A 17006-nucleotide genomic window follows, 5' to 3' on the forward strand; every position below is an offset into this window, starting at 1 on the left:
TATATATATATATATATATATATATTTATATATATGTAGTTCTCTTTCTCTATTAGATATATATGTATATATAAACAGTCAGTCAAATGACTGAGCCATTGTTTAAGCTAGAGTTCTATATGGCAAACTGACCAATCAGAACAAAAGAATATTTTGAGTGACATTTCAGGGCCTCCAGTTGTTGCGCTTGACTTAAAGTCATATATGAGGTTTGATGATTTCATTGTAGCAAGATAATGTAAACATTTGAAAGCTTTATAGGATGGTCAGCTGGTGGATGATGTTGAAGACAACAGTAATTCAGAGTAGCAGAGGTGGTTAGAGGGTGAAAGAGAAAGAATGAAAGAAAGAAGAAACACAGAGGAAGTGAAGTAACCTTTAGCCTTCTGACAGATGACAACTTTTGGCTGCTCAACCCCTTACCCAAGCTGCTATAACCTAGCTTCTGTGTATGTGGTCGGTCATTCCTGTAGTGGATTTGTTTGAAGGGAGGTTGGTAATTTATTTAAAATAGAAAAAAAGAAAAGAAAATTTAATCAAATATATAATTTATATCTGAATAACTTAATGTTCAACCTTTGAACTCCCAAACAACAAGAGACCATTGTTTCTCTAACCATCTTGAAGAACACACTCTTGTAGCATGACAATACATAGTTAGTATAAGAACCCATATATGGTTGTTTGCCCTGCTAGAAATAGTAGCCAAAACTCCCTCATAGCATCTTATTATTAAAATAAGAAAGGGACACATGGGTAATCTGTTTCCAAATGCACTCTACCTTGGATAAAGAGGGATTGTCATGACTAGAATATCTTATCATAGATTGGCTAAAGCAGGGTTAAGAAGCTTGCTTCCCAACCCTGTGATCTTGGGTTCAGTCCCACTGCATAGCACCTTGGGAAAGCATCTACAATATCCATATTCCCAGGCTGACCAAAGCCTTGTGAGTAGGTTTGGTACATGGAAAACTGAAAGAATCCTGTCATTGTGTGTGTTGCCCACTACCACTTGGTGCACACAACCACTGTTAGCTTGTTCATGTCTCTGTAACTTAGTGGTTTGACAAAAGTGACCGATAAAGTAAGTTCCAGATTTAAAAAAATAAGTACCAAGTTCAATTTCTTTGACTAAACCTCTCAAGACGATGGCCCAATGACTGAAACAAGTAAAAAAAAAGCTGTATATTTCTATTTGTCACAGTACATATGGTCCTAGAAAAAACAATGTTAAGTCTATTGAAATAGCATTATTAAAATATTATATGAAATAGCATTATTAAAACATTATTGCAAGGGCAGCAGATGGCAGAATTAGAAAAGCATTAGATTTGTGCCTTATGTTATTTGGTTATGTCACTTTGCATTCCATGTTTGATACCCAGCAGGTGTTGGTTGCCTTTCCTTTCAATCCTGGGATTGATAAGATCAGAACCAGCTAAATACTGAGCTAAATTCAATCAACAACATCCCACCCCACAATATTGTGATTTGGTGGATGTGCTCAAAATCATTATTAAAAACATTTGTCTATTTATTTTCTTTAAAAAAAAATGGGAATGGCTGTGAAGTAAGAAGCTTGCTTCTCAACCAGATGGTTCTAGGTCCGTGGCATCTTATACAAGTGGCCTCTACTACAGCCTTGGGCCAGTCAATGCCTTGTGAGTGGATTTGGTAGATGGAAACTGAAAGAAGTGCGTGTCTCCCACCACTGCTTGACAACTGATGTTGGTGCATTTACTTCCCTGTAACTGAGTGGTTCAACAAAAGAGACTGGTGAAATAAGTATCAAGTATAACAAAATTAAGTACTGGGGTCAATTCATTTGACTAAAAATTCTTCAAGGTGGTGCCCCAGCATGGCCAAAAGATGGAAAACTAAAATTAACAGGTTTCATATATTATTTTTGTGTATTACATTTAGTATTTAATAAAGTAATTTAATATAAATAAACATTTTACTGGTTGCTTGGGAAGTAAATACAATTCAGTTTTAATACCTTGATTTGGAAGAAATACTCTTTATTCTTTTACTTGTTTCAGTCATTTGACTGTGGCCATGCTGGGGCACCACCTTTAGTCGAGCAAATCGACCCCAGGATATGCTTTGGACGCCTAGTACTTATTCTATCGGTCTCTTTTGCCGAACCGCTAAGTTATGGGGATGTAAACACACTACCATCGTTTGTCAAGCGATGTTGGGGTGACAAACACAGACATACAAACATACACACACACACACACACACACACACACACACATATATACATATATACAATGGGCTTCTTTCAGTTTCCATCTACCAAATCCACTCACGAGGCTTTGGTTGGCCCAAGACTATAGTAGAAGACACTTGCCCAAGGTGCCATGCAGTAGGAATGAACCCGGAATCTTGTAGTTGGTAAGTAAGCTACTTACCACACAGCCACTCCTGTGCCTATGGTAATATTTTGAATTAAATGAATTGAAAAAATGATATTTTGAATTAAATAAGGTAATTGTTTTTAAATAGCAACCTGTGCATCATACTAAAAGCAGATACATCATGGTAAGCATAATTAACTGCAGTATTTATCCTGTGACAATATCTCTGATAGATAATACAGTTCATTAGGTTTTCCATAATGTATCTAACTTAGACATGATGAACAGAGCTTTTCCAAAGACATTGACAGTAAAACAATTAATGGCAAAATATTCCCAGTCAGAAACTGATATTTTTCTAAGTTTACAAAGAATTTAACATAAAACAATGATATCTATCATTAGATTTGTAATAAGAGATCAGTAAAAGGCACATGAACAGTTGTCAATAAAGTAACAAAGACCCCCTAAAGTTACCCTCCAAGGTACAAGTCCAGGCAAAGTTGTTTATGGAAAGCTAGCAGTCACCCATGCATACCAGCCTCCCTTCTCCTAACCACCAATGTTGTCCAAGGGAAAGGCAAAGGCCGATACAGCTTGGCACAAGTGACGTTGCAACTCATTTCTACATATGAGTGAACTGGAGTAACATGAAATAAAGTGTCTTGCTCAAGAGTACAACATACAGCCCAGTTTAGGAACTGAACTCACTACCTCATGGTTGTGAGGCCAACACTAACCACTGAGCCATGTGCCTTTACCAATAAAGTAATATTATGGATATAAACATAATTACCAAATTACCAAAGTAAGAAAAATACCATGTAACATTCGCATCCAATTTCTTGTAGAAATCAGCAAAATTTTCAAACATACCTTTGCAACATGCATGTAACAGAGGGTAAAATTCAGAATATGAAGAAAATATTGGTGGTAGTTTGTGTTAGCAACAATTAATTCAAAGTGTTTGCTAAGTTTAACCACTGTTAGAGTGAAGAATCTAATGGTGTGAGGTTTTGTTCTTCATCTGAGAGAAGTATTGTTGTCATAAGCAACAACAATACTTCCTTTTTTTTTTTACCTTAATACTCTGACAAAAAGCAACAACCTGAATCATTTGACTTTTTCATCCTCATCACAACCATTTCATGGGTATCCTTCCTTGGGTCCTTAACTCTTGATGTAGTCATAAGGTTACCTTCATTTTATACAGTGTGTTTTGGGCATTTAAAAGCTGGTAGAGCACATAATGTCTAAATCTGATGTGAGTGAGTGAGTGAGTGAGTGAGTGAGTGAGTGACAAAGACAAACAGAGAGTAAGGAAGATCATGGGCCATGTGATTTCAAACATCATATGAGGACCTGAAGACTCAACAGAGAACCATACAACTGATCAAGAACTTGGGAAAAGAAATGCTGCCCAATGTGCAAACATGCACAGGATAGACTAAAACACAGCTATTGAATTTAAACTCTTCTATGAACACTTATATGCAACAGGGATCATCTACAAAATACCATTCTCATATAACCAATCAATAATTTAAAAAGTCTGACAGGACTGAAGCATGACATATCTCCATGCACAAAATTTAGGAATTATTCCTAGATATATTAGCTAGTTCAGTGACTCAGTGTCATAAGTAGTTTTTGAAATTGCAGACAGGGCCTTCAGTACAACAATAATAACAACTGATGTTACTAAAAGGAAATTCTATTTTATTGTTAAAGCAAACAATACTGTATCATTCTTTTAACAATGGAAAAAGAGGAGTTTATATTTTTATTATTTACTCACATGAAGCAAACAGAGCACTTGACATTTGAAAAACCACTTCCAAACTGATGTAATTTGATACTGATAATCAATATGAATTTCTGCTGGTCAATGAGTTAAAAAAGGCATTCACTGAAGTGTTTGGTCTGTGAGACAAAATAGGAATATCAAAACAATAAGCAGGTGTATTGGATAGACCAATATAGAAGTGAACAACACCTTCTTCGTTCATATAAAGCAAAGTGTATGGTAGCAGCAGTAGAAGACACAACACCTCTGCAGTCTTGTAGTTGTAACATAATAGTTAAATAAATCTTGGCTGAATCAGCTAGAAAGCCTTGAGAAAAGGATTGATTAAATGTTTGAGCATACACTAATGTTAATTTCTAATATTAACCACAACTGAGTTTTGTGAGATGTAAACATGATCAATTAAGTCAAACAGAATACTTTTTATCAATCTCAGAGTGATGAAAAAGCAAGAGTGAGCCACAAAATTTTAGGAATAAAAACTTGACCGTTCCAACAAAGAACCTCTATATAGTTGTTCACTAACAGAAATAGTAACCAAATCCTTCTCAAATCACACCCTACTGTCTTAAAGGGTATTATATAATATTGTTCCAGATACACACTGCTTTAAACAACTAAAAAGAAACATACCAAATATGCATAACTGGAATACTTTTGATCACCAACAGTTGAGCTGAGACTAAACAATGACAGTAATATTTCAAAAGTTTTTCCATATCTTTGGATCATCTTGTAAGTGTTAACCAAAACAGAGGCATTAACAATACAGAACTAACCTAGTGTTCTGTTGTTACAAGGAATGGACCAAACAAAATAGTGAATGAACTAACAAAATATATGTCAGCAATTTTTACCAGGGTGCCACTACTTACAGTGGTGAGTAATTTTTATACTACTGTACTTGCAACTAGGTTGATTATATCCTGTAACATTAAGTGCCTTAATGAATGATACAGTGCAGTGCCAAAATGTCAAACCACAGACACTTCGGTTGCAAGTTCAATATTCTCAGTCAAAAAGGAAAATGATGGTTCCAAAAGAGAATCAAAATTAATTTGAAGGCACAGATTACCAGGAACTTACAAACTTTCTGTGGTGCATGCACACATGCATACACATACATGTTCAATTTCCAGTTGAGGGATGGATGGCATAATTCACTGAATTTGATACAAATATTTAGTCTTCACTATAAATTTGTGATAAGACCACAAATTTGGGAAAAGGTTTAGTTGAATGAATCAACCCCAGAATATTGTATTTGAGGGTGGGCTGAAAAGTTCTTGGGCTGACTATGAAGGATTGATACTAGAGATGTGAAATCTTGCATGCATTGATTTCAGTGCTTCTTTTTAAATAATTTCACTGTTTCTCTCCAGGTTAACTCACATCTGATTGTTCAAAGAACAGGGTTAACTAAAAGTCTGAAAACAAATACGGGCATTTAGAATATTTGAAAATGCTTTGGACAAGTAAAGGGTAAATATTTGAAATGTTACAAAGATACAATATGGTCAAATAGGTAGTGAGAGAGAAGTAATAATCTAGCTGCCTTCAACATCAATCATTTAACTTTTCTACTGATTTTACAGAAGTGGATAATTGTCAGAACATTCTAATAACTGATAATTCTGAAATAAAACTAAAAATAAGCCAACAGAGAAAGCAACAACCTCAACTCCTGGTCAAAAACTAGGTCATGCATATTGCTTAAGTCCAAAACTCTTGGTCAGCTAAATCTGTCTCATATGCTTCAGATCTGTCTGATAAGAAAACCAACTGAATGAAGCAAGTTCTACCAGCAGAAAAAAAATATAGGATACAACTTTACTAGAAAGAAAGAAGCAGTTATGCTCATCTGGATGTGTAATATTGTGTATATGAAGAGACTTGGAAACATAATATAGATTGTTATGGTTTAAGTAATTTCGTATTTGTAGTTAATTGCTCTCTTGGATAGATTGCAGGACCATATTTTGATTGTGCATTTCATTATTCACTTGGTTTCTACAGCTGGATGCCCTTCCTATTCACCAACCATTTGGTATTGTTTTGAGTACATTTTATTGTAGCACCAACACCAGGGAGGTTGCCTTTCACTCTGCAACACTAAAGAAGCCTCACTATTCTTTGACATATTCATTTAGTAAAGAAAATATGGCAAAAAAAATAAATAGCAGAGAAAAAGAATGAGAACAGAAAAGCCAGGATGGTTGGGTCAAAAGAGCAAGAGTATAGTAGCCGAAACAAAGTGATTTGGACTAGAAAGTGACAGAGGGGGTAGGAGAAAGAGTGATGGATAATAATTGAAACAGACAATGGTAAGAATAAGCCACAGATGTCAATAACAAGTAGCTCTGAGCATGTGAGTGACGACTGGTAATACAGAAACAGTGATGGTAGAGTGTACAGGCACAAACAGATTTGATGCAATCTCTTATAGATAGGTCTCATGATGGGTGAGAACGGATTGAATATGAGTAGGTTCAATACCATCCCTTGTTACAGAGGCAGCAAAGTACAGATATATAGAAGGGATCTACTGCCATCTTTAGTTACATGAGTTAACATAGCACATTGAATGAAAGTGAATGATGAAAGAATGAGTGATAGAGGTGAGCACACATCAAACAAGTGAAAGAAGCAGTAAATATAAACTTAACAGGGATATAATGGGTAAGACACACATGATGATAGAGAGAGAAACAGACAATGCCTCTCTGACTCCATCACTGTCACCATTTTACATTCGGATTTTGTAATCATTGTGGTTCTTTTCCATGAGGCCAAGTATCCTATACCTGATTCCTCTTATAACTCAGTTTTTCTTTCAGTTCATTTGCACTCCATCTTTCGACCTGTATCAGGTTAACTATAAACAGAAGCAATCAAGCTATGTCCAAACCATCTATTTTAAATGGGTGATGAAAGATTGCACTAACTAAAAATTGTAGTGTTATTTCCAATACAAGGATCAGTACTTGTTGCAGTGTGGTGTTTTGTATGTCTCAATAATCCTGAGAGCTATACCAGTGGACCACAAGCTCCTGGTCAGGTTTCTTATGCTGGACAGGTCGAAGGATAGAGACCAGACTAATATGGACTACGTCTTCTCAGAAGTAAAAATGGAATTGTGTCAGAGTCAACACCCCTAGCTAGATAAAAGCAAAGTTACAGAAGCAACAATGACAATTCAAAACCAACAAGACCTGGAGAGACCCAGGGAAAGCATAATCCCACAAAAAAGTAGATGTGAGGACATGCTAAAATCAGTAAGAGGAAGAATGTTGAGACAGAGCTGAAAAATCAAGGACCCTACTAGACAGAAACAAAAAAGACAGCCCAGAATCAAGAACAGTGGAAAAAAGTTGTTGATAGCCTATGCTCCTTAAGGAGTGAAGAGATTAAAGAAAGAAGAAAAGGGTTGTCTAATGAAGGTAGATGGTAGAGTGGTTAGGATGTTGGATTTGTGATTATTGAACTGTATGAGGGTGGGGGTGCTGAAAAGTTCCTGGCTTTAAGGCTACTGTAAAAGGCCTGGTTGGAGACCCAACCTTCCAAGTTCTTTTACAGGGCTCAGAAGAACTGAAGGAGCACTGCAATAAGTGTGTGAACATGAGAGGGGAATATGTTGAATAAAATCATAATTAACTGATCCTCCTGCATTTTCTTTAACCCAAAGCCAGGAACTTTTCAACACCCCCTCACAGGTTTGATACTTGAACCAGGTAATACAATGTGCACTGGAGTAAGGCATTGCATTTTACATTAACCCAGTCCATCGATCTGAAAATGATCACCAGTGACAGCTAAGAGTAACTCTGCAATGGTCTAGCACCCCATTCAAACAAGGGTGGGTCAGGGAAACTTGTACACTCAATCATCTAAGTGCTTTGAAAACTGTAGAACAGGCCTAACCAGTAGATTCAAAGCAGACAAAGAGAGGATATTACTTATGGGAGATTTGGTTGGTATTTGTAGCAGGTCCAGCTACTGTAAAGAATTTATTCGTGAATTTCAAAGAAAATTAAAAGGAGAATTCAGATACAGGCACAGGCATGGCTGTGTGATAAAATGTTTGCTTCCCAACTTTATGGATCCGGGTTCAGTCCTGCTGCATGGGACCTTGAGCAAGTCTCTTCTGCTATAGCCTCAGTTTGAGCAAAGCCTTGTGAGTGGATTTGGTAGACAAAAACTGAAAGAAGCCTATTGTGTGTGTGTGTGTGTGTGTGTGTGTGTGTGAGACCACCACTTGACAACTGGTGTTGGTTTGCTTACATCTCTGTAACTTAGCAGTTCAGCAAAGGAGACTAATAGAATAAGTACTAGGCTTTTAAAAAAAATGAAGTATTGGGGTTGACTCATTCAACTAAAAATTCTTGAAGTCGGTGCTCCAGCATGGTGACAATCTAATAACTGAAGCCAGTAAAAGACATTTTACATTGAACAGATCTAGTTGTCAAATCAACTGCTAATTAACAGATTTGACAAACCATTCTGATATATTGGAAGAGCTCATTACAAACAAGTCTTTACTTACAGGTGTAGAATAGTCAATAGAATGCTTAGGCCTTTAGCATTTAAACCAACCATATCAGGCCCAAATATTCTACATTTTATCTTCAAACTAACCAGAGCTGGTCTCTCACATCTGTTGAACTTCATATTTTAAGAATGGGTCTACTGTTTCTAAAAGAATAGGTCTACTGTTTCTAAAATGATGATTTCTAATACATGCACAAGGCTTCAAATTTGTAGGAGGAATATATTGGTTTATACTGAGTCTCAGTGCTTAACTGATACTTTATCAGCACTGGAAGGATGAAAGGTAAACTTAAACAGAAATTGAACTCAGAACATGAAGGGCATTTTGTTGGATGCTTTAACAATTTTGCCAATCCACATTAAACTTATTACTTAGAATAAACAAACATGAATAATAAAACAAAAAATGTTATGAAATAATAATAAGAAGAAAAAAGCATTCTATTTTTGTCTTCACTATCATACTATCAACATCTGTCCTGTATTATATTGGCAGCAGGATATAGAAGGATCTGTGGAGACACCTTCAGACAGCTTATTCTTTCTTTAGGTGTGATGGCAGAGGCGGTGGTAATGGGGGGGGGGGGTGTAGAATGTATACATGTGTGCCTATGTGCATGAGCCTGTCAGTCAATGTTAGCACAATCATCTTTTGACAATGTTAACTAGGTGGGGATCAAAATATTAATCTTTTTTTTAAATACAAACATTGTGACCAAACAAACCTGTAAAAAAAAATTACATAAATAAATAAACTGGCACAATAATTCAGCTTGGTGACCTATTAAAGCTAACCAACCCCTGATAAAACAGCCCTGAGTCAACAATAGCTCTAACCTTTAATGAATGTTAACCAAAATGTTTTGACAGGTTTGCTGGTTTCTGCCATTTCTAAAATCCAGTTTCTTTGTCAATAAAGGTGTGGTTCTGCTGGGAAAGAATCTGGAGTTGATTTTTTTCTTTTTTCTTTCTTTTTTTTTTTTTGTCTTTAAAAATCAACAACCCGAATTCTGAGCTAACAAGGGAACTTCTATACAATCGTTTGGCTTGCTAGAAATAGCAGCCAAATCTTCCTCAAATCACACCCAATTGTTTAAAAAAAAAAAAAAACAGGGTACATCAGATAATGTAGTACAGGATGAATATTATCATTGTTTTAACATCCACTTTTCCATGCTTGCATAGGTTGAATAGAGTTTATTGTGGCAGATTTTCAACTGTTGGATGCATTCCCATCACCAACCCTCACCTGTCTCCAAGTAAGGTAATATTTCCCCACACCAACACCAGCTGTCAAACGGTGTCAGGGACAAATACAAACACACATATCTATACATATAAGATGGGTTTCTTTCAGTTTCTCTCTACTAAATCCACTCACAAGGCTTTGGTCAGCCCAAGGCTATAGTAGACACTTACCCAAAGTGCCATGCAGTAGGGATGAACCTTGAACCATGTGGTTGGGAAGTAAGCTTCTTATGTCACAGCCATGCCTGCACCTTAATCAGTTTTATATGCGATGTTAGGATGACCTACAGAGAGAAGCCCAATACTTTGTATTAATGGCTTATAGTCTCATTAAATATGTAGCTGATGTAATTCTTTGAATAATTTAATGAGGTTGACTGAACACAAGAGGGTTAACAAATGGTCAGAATTTAAATATTTTCTAGAAATGAACAGAAAATGTTTTGGGGACACAGGTCTTATGTGTATGAGATCTCCAGGAATGACCATTAATGATTACAAGACCTAGCATTTGTAGTTAGTTTGTGGGTTTTAATTGCTTGTTATTTAAGATTGGAGTGGATCAACTGCAAGCTTGTTTCTTTACTATAAACAGTGATTTACTTGGTGCTGTTGAAAGAGACAAGAATATCATTCCCCTCATTGATGAATGTTTTCAGTAAGGTAGTGAAGTCTTGATATAAGGTATTGAGGTTGCATGAAGATGATGCCTGTGTGCAGAAGGTTGGAAAAGAATTACAGGTGGTATCATGTGCTTTGGAGTGGATATAATTAGAGGTGACAGCAAACAGGTTAATGTACAGAAAGAAGAACGTGGAAGACAATTGAAATTTGGAGCACACAAGCTATGATAGAATGTGGGTAAGAGATAGCCACACCATTACATGCTGTGATTGTGTGATTGGACAGGAAGATATCAGTACAAGAAGTTCTCATTGCCAAATGCAGTTAAAAGCTTTGATTTAAAGTGAAATGTCTCTGCTGTGAATTTCTTTTCATTTGCCGCCTACAAGGACAACTTTATCTCACTGCCATATAATTTTTATTTTCACACGAAACATTTTACCCAAACTAACTTTGTTATTTCTCTTTTAAGCTTTTAGTATTTAAACAGGCCATATCCAGCCACAAATATTCTACCCATTTTATATTCTGACTGTCTCTCACAACTACCCTACAATGTCATAAAAATAAATAATCACATAACCAAAATCTTGAAGTTTCAAGAAAATGTTTGATTAATTCAAAACAATGAATGAAGAAGTGTTACATTTGACAGAATAATCTGAATGTTAAAGGGCTAAATAGGCTTTCCAAATGTTCAATGAGTAACAATAGGAAGCAAGGGCACCATAATTTTCATTTCTGACTCTTACCACAAGTACATGAAATGTTGTATACATGCAGTATATGAAAATATATGTAAATAGCATTAAAAAGACAATTGACAGATATTTGTAGAACGTATGTGTCTTCATAGTAAATAATATAAAGGTATATGCCTTATTGACTATGCTGTTAAACTCATGATAACAGAGTTGTGGGTTTGATTAGCAAATGAAGTCATATACTGTGTCCTTGAGCAAGGTACTTTTACACTAAATGCCAATCAACTGAAAATTATGTCTGTTGCATTGTAGCATTTTACAGATTAACTCTTCTAACTACAAGATGTCAATGGCTTTTGATGGCTACAGAATATTTGATGATGATAATAGTTGGTGATAGTAAAAGCCATGGTGGCAATAAAAAATTTGAAAGTTCAGTCCCTGCCTAAAACTCACATCTGGAACCTGACAGAAAAAAGTCTTCAAAACATTCTGTCAGCAAAATGAAGTTAACAGACCGAAAAACATTTTAGCACAAAACTTAAATTGCTTGAAAGAATTTTGTCCAACATTCTACTGTTTCTGTCAGTAATAACAATAACAAGCATAACTAAAACAACAAAACAAAAACAAAAAAAAAAGGAAGAATAGAGCTAAAATACACTTTGATCTCAAACACTTGGAGATAACAAGATGACATTGTCATCTGCACTGTATCATATAACCAAAGAAAAAATAATAGAAAAATCAATCTACTGTTAGTAAAACTTTCACTTCAAAATTGATGTTATTGTTTAACCCAGGTCAGCTCTGACTGAGCAATCAACCACTGTTGTAACTGTGATCATTCCCTATTTTTGTATATCAACAAATACTATAAGTTGTCCAGTCTATACTCCAGGTATTATCTTTTATCTTTTAACTGTTTCAGTCATTAGACTGACCATGCTGGGGCACTGCTTTGAAGAATTTTTAGCTGAATGCATTGACCCTGGCACTTATTTTATTGGTCTCTTGCCAAACTTAAGTTACAGGGATGTAAACACACCAGCACTGGTTGTCAAGTATTGGGATGGGATGGGGGACAAACACACACCAGACTTCTTTCATTTTCCATCTTCCAAATCCAATCACAAGACTTTGGTTGATCCAAGGCTATAGTAGAAGACACTTGCCCAAGGCACCATGCAGTGGGGTTGAACCCTGAACCATGTGGTTGGGAAGCAAGCTTCTTACCACTCAGCCATGCCTTTGCCTATAGTAGTGTATAACTTAAGATAGATTTGGCTGTTATTTATAGTAGGTCAAGTGAGCAAGCTATAGACTCAGGAATAAAGAAACAAGAAACTAAATGTATTTTTAGTTTTAGCCTTTTTCAAACCTTCTCTTCCTTTACCAAAGCTGTCACAGTCTCTTATCCCTCATTGTTTTAATGTCCACTTTTCCATTGGTCAAATGGAAATTGTCCATAGGCAGAGACATGGTTGTGTGGTTAAGAAGCTTGTTTCACAACCATCTTGTCTTGGGTTCAGTCTCATTGTGTGGTACCTTGGGCAAGTGTCTTCTACTATAACCCCCAAGTTGATCAAAGCCTTGTGAGTGGATTTAGCAGATAGAAACTGAAAGAAACCTGTCATGTGTGTTATGTTTGTTCCCTACCACTACTTGACAACTGATGTTGGTTTGCTTATGTCCTTGTAACTTAATTGTTCAACAGAAGAGACTGACAGACTAAGTAGCAGCCTTAAAAAAAGTATACACTCTGGGTTTGATTTGTTTCACTAAACCTTTCAAGCATGGTCATAATTCAATGACTGGAACACATAAAAGAGAGAAGATAAACAGTTCATAAATAAGTACCAGTTAATACATTGTGGTTTCTTCAAACAACTGCACCCACCTTGCACAACAAAAACGAGATAAAAATGGTTAGCATTATGCCTAAAAGAGAATTTAAGTCTTCAGCGTTCAAACTGGCCATAACTGTTTTATGCCTATAACCAGCCAGATGCAGCCTCTCACACCTACCTTACAATGTCCTTCTAAAAATAAGCAATATCATCATGAAAATCTCAAAGCCACAAAATAATGCAGGATTAATTCAAAACAATGTGAATAAATAAGCATTACTTTTGATAGAATAATCTTAATGCTAAAGGGTTAATATATTCATTTCAAGCTTTATAACAGGGTAAAAAATTTATAAGAAAAACAGTTCAATATATTGGCCTCAGTATATTACTGATACCTATTTCATCAACGTTTCCAACAATGGAAATTGGTGAATCAACAAAGGAGCTTCTACAGGGGTTGCTTGACCTAATCTGCAAGAAAAAGTTGCCAAATTACACCTAATCATCTCAGAAATGAAAGGATACTTTGGGGTAATGTAGTACATGATAAATCATATCTTGTGCTGATCTCAGGCTAAACAAAAACAACAGCAACCCGTGAAATAGATAAAAAGCAATGTCAACCCAGGTAAGATTTAAGCTTACAATATAAAGTGATAATTGCACTGTATTTCATCTGACAAGCTACTGTATAAGGGTCAAACTGGTTAATATATATTAATTACAAATTATCAATTTATATTAATATTGTAGCAAACTCATAAGAGGCAGAGAGAGAACGTAAGTTCATTTGCCCGAACATGAGAAATTATTGATTTCTCATTGGTTAAAAATTACAGCCCATATACGAATTATGAACTTTGTTGAAGAAATCTTTCACGGGGTTATGGTTCTATGATTCGTGTATGAGTAGTTATAAAAACCCTGATTTTCGGCAAACTCTCCAGTGATCATTGGATGCTACTAAAATCCACGACACTCACCCTTTTGAGCATCGGCTAATATATATGCCATGTTCAATACTCAAATCCAACAATATTGAATTGTGAAACCTTATAGTTAGAATGAGAAATTAGTTAATATAAAATTTAAGTCGTAAATTCTCTACGACGAAATGATTTATTTCTAAATTTCTATAAATGTAAAAAAATGTATATAATAAATTAATGTAGAAATTTAATTCCTTTTACTTCTCGTTTCTTTCAACTTGTTGAATTTATTTCTGTATATTAATGAAACTATTTTTTTATGTGTAACGGTCAAAAAAATATAATCTATATCTTCAACATACATGTACGTATGAACGCACGTTCAGCGTCTTGGTATGATACATCATAACAATATATATTAATTACAAATTAATTTCAAAATATCTCAACTAGTTCTTCAGTACCACAGAATATCTAGAACTGAAGATAAAAAGAAAAAAAATTTTTTAAACCCATTCCTTAAATCTCAGAAATCCATATTTATTGTGCCTCATCTTCATCATCAACAAAATTTAACATCCATTTCCTATGCTGGTATGGGTTGGACGGTTTGACATGAACTGGCAAGGCCAAGGACTGCATCAGGTTCCATAGTGTGTTTTGGTATGATTTCTATGACTGGATGTCCTTCCTAACACCAACCATTTTACAGAATGTATGGGGTACTTTTTACATGGCACTAGCACCCATGCTAATGATTTTTATATGGTACCTTGGTTTTAGGATCTCAATTCTGTTGTGGTGGACAGGTTTTCATAGGTACAGTAAAGCAGTTACATATCTTAGTCTTCTGTCATCTCTTTCATAAAACTCAACGTTTTGAGATCAGCCTTCAATACTTCATTCTATGCTGTCACTCAACATGCAAGAACCATAAATCATATTTCTATCAACTCATACACTACCATCTTCAAAAAGGAAGGACTCAAATGGTCCTTATACAATATCATCATCATCATTTGATGTCCTCCTTCCATGTTGGCACGAGTTGGATGGCTCAACATGATCCATTGAGTCAGATGGCTGTGCTCAGCTCAAATGTCTTCTCTGATACGGTTTTTTTATGAATGGATGCCTATCCTAACACTAACCACTTCACAGAGTACAACTTACTTTTAACTCGTTTCAGTAATTAGGCTGTGGCCATGCTGGTGCACCAACTTAAAGAACTTTAGTCAAACAAATCAATCCCAGTAAATTATGTTTTTTAAGCATGGTACTTATTCTATCAGTCTCTAAGTTACGGGGGTGTAAATATACCAACATTGGTTGTCAAGTGGTGTGGAGGGGAAAGGGAGACTGACACAAGTACACACACATCTTTTTTTTTTACTGTTTTACTTGTTTCTTTACTGTTTTTTTTATATGTGCACATGTTATATATTATTATTTTAATGTCCACTTCTTCATACTCAAATGGTTTGGATGGCATTTATTAAGGCAGATACACACATACACACTCTCTCTCTCTCTCAAAGAGGAGAGAGAAAAAGAGAGAGAACAGTTGGTCTTGACTTCATTTTACCATTGAGAACAATAATAGAAATGTCAAACAAAGTTATTGAACAAAGAGATGAGATTAAGTTATCACAAGATAAAAATGCATATTGAGTGCATGTGTAAATGCATGTATATGTACACATGAAAACGTGAGGGAGAGGTGTACACATGAAAATGTGAGGGATGGATGTGTGTGTAGGAGTGTATATAATTAGATAACAAATAGATAACATAATCAAATCATATATTAAATGGTTATTTATGTGCTTGCATGTGAACACATAAAATTTGCTTGCAAAGGAAGAAGTACTCAATACATATTGTGGAGCATATTCATTTATCCAGAGGTTCACAACTGAAAGTTTACTCAGTTTACAGCGCGATGTGCGTCTCAGTCTCTGGCATGTTCTTCAATCAACTTGATGATAATGAACATACAAAAGATGGACTTAATAATCATACAAGAGATGGAAGACTCAGATTAGTGGTCTACAAGAGGTGTAGGGTCCACACACCATGGGCAACCTTCATCTTTTTCCATTCAAAAGGGTTTTGCAACTCAATATTTACATGTTATTATTTATAGTTTTATATGTGTGCCCAAGATATTACAAAAATATATATATATATATATATATATATATATATATATATTCAAATATGAATTAGAAGCAGCTTGAGGTATATAAACAGAATTGAACACACATACACAAAGTATGTGTGTTATTGGTTCATGGGTCAGCTACAATTTTTAGGCATAAGAGAATATATTTTCTATGCACCTGGTAAAAAAAATCACCTGAAAGTAAGTTATAGTCAAGTGAGATAACTCCCATAAATCCCTTCTCAAAGCAACAGATATCGATGCCAAAATGCAAAAAAAAACTGAGAAGGTAGCATGTAGAAATTTTCAGTTGTTGCATGCATATGTATAAATATATTTTGAAGAATTAGAAAATTCCGCCTATTCCTGACTGACTTGATATCTTTCCACCCTTATCATTCAAGGTCTAAGGAGGATAGCTCCATTACCTTTTTACTTTTTACATTTTAGTTTTTGTGTTTTCGTTTTCAGCTTTTCCTTTTCTGTTGTATACTTTCTGCATCTCTATATGCTGCCTTCTCAGTTTTTTTTTTTTTGCTTTTCTTCTATTATTCAGTTTTTTTTAGTTTGTTATGATATGTGGTTTATGCCTGAAAAATATGTGAGTTTTCTCAACATATGAAACTATTAGTAGTGCTTTAATACATGTATTGTGACCTTTAAATAATTAATATTTACCACTCACCAGATAGAATAGTTTTTTTGCTGGATTTTCTATCACAGAACAACAGTAGTGTGTGTGTGTGTGTGTGTGTGTGTGTGTGTG

General features: G+C 35.2%; 1 protein-coding gene across 3 annotated transcripts in view; it reads right to left on the minus strand.

Moving 5' to 3' along the window:
• The window catches only part of LOC106867718 (hepatocyte nuclear factor 4-gamma), a 131700-nt gene that overhangs the window by 66078 nt on the left and 48616 nt on the right, over positions 1–17006 (minus strand). The gene's annotated exons all lie outside the window — the stretch shown is intronic.

This window comes from Octopus bimaculoides, chromosome 1, assembly GCF_001194135.2.
Source record: "Octopus bimaculoides isolate UCB-OBI-ISO-001 chromosome 1, ASM119413v2, whole genome shotgun sequence".
Taxonomy (NCBI): Eukaryota; Metazoa; Mollusca; class Cephalopoda; order Octopoda; family Octopodidae; genus Octopus; species Octopus bimaculoides.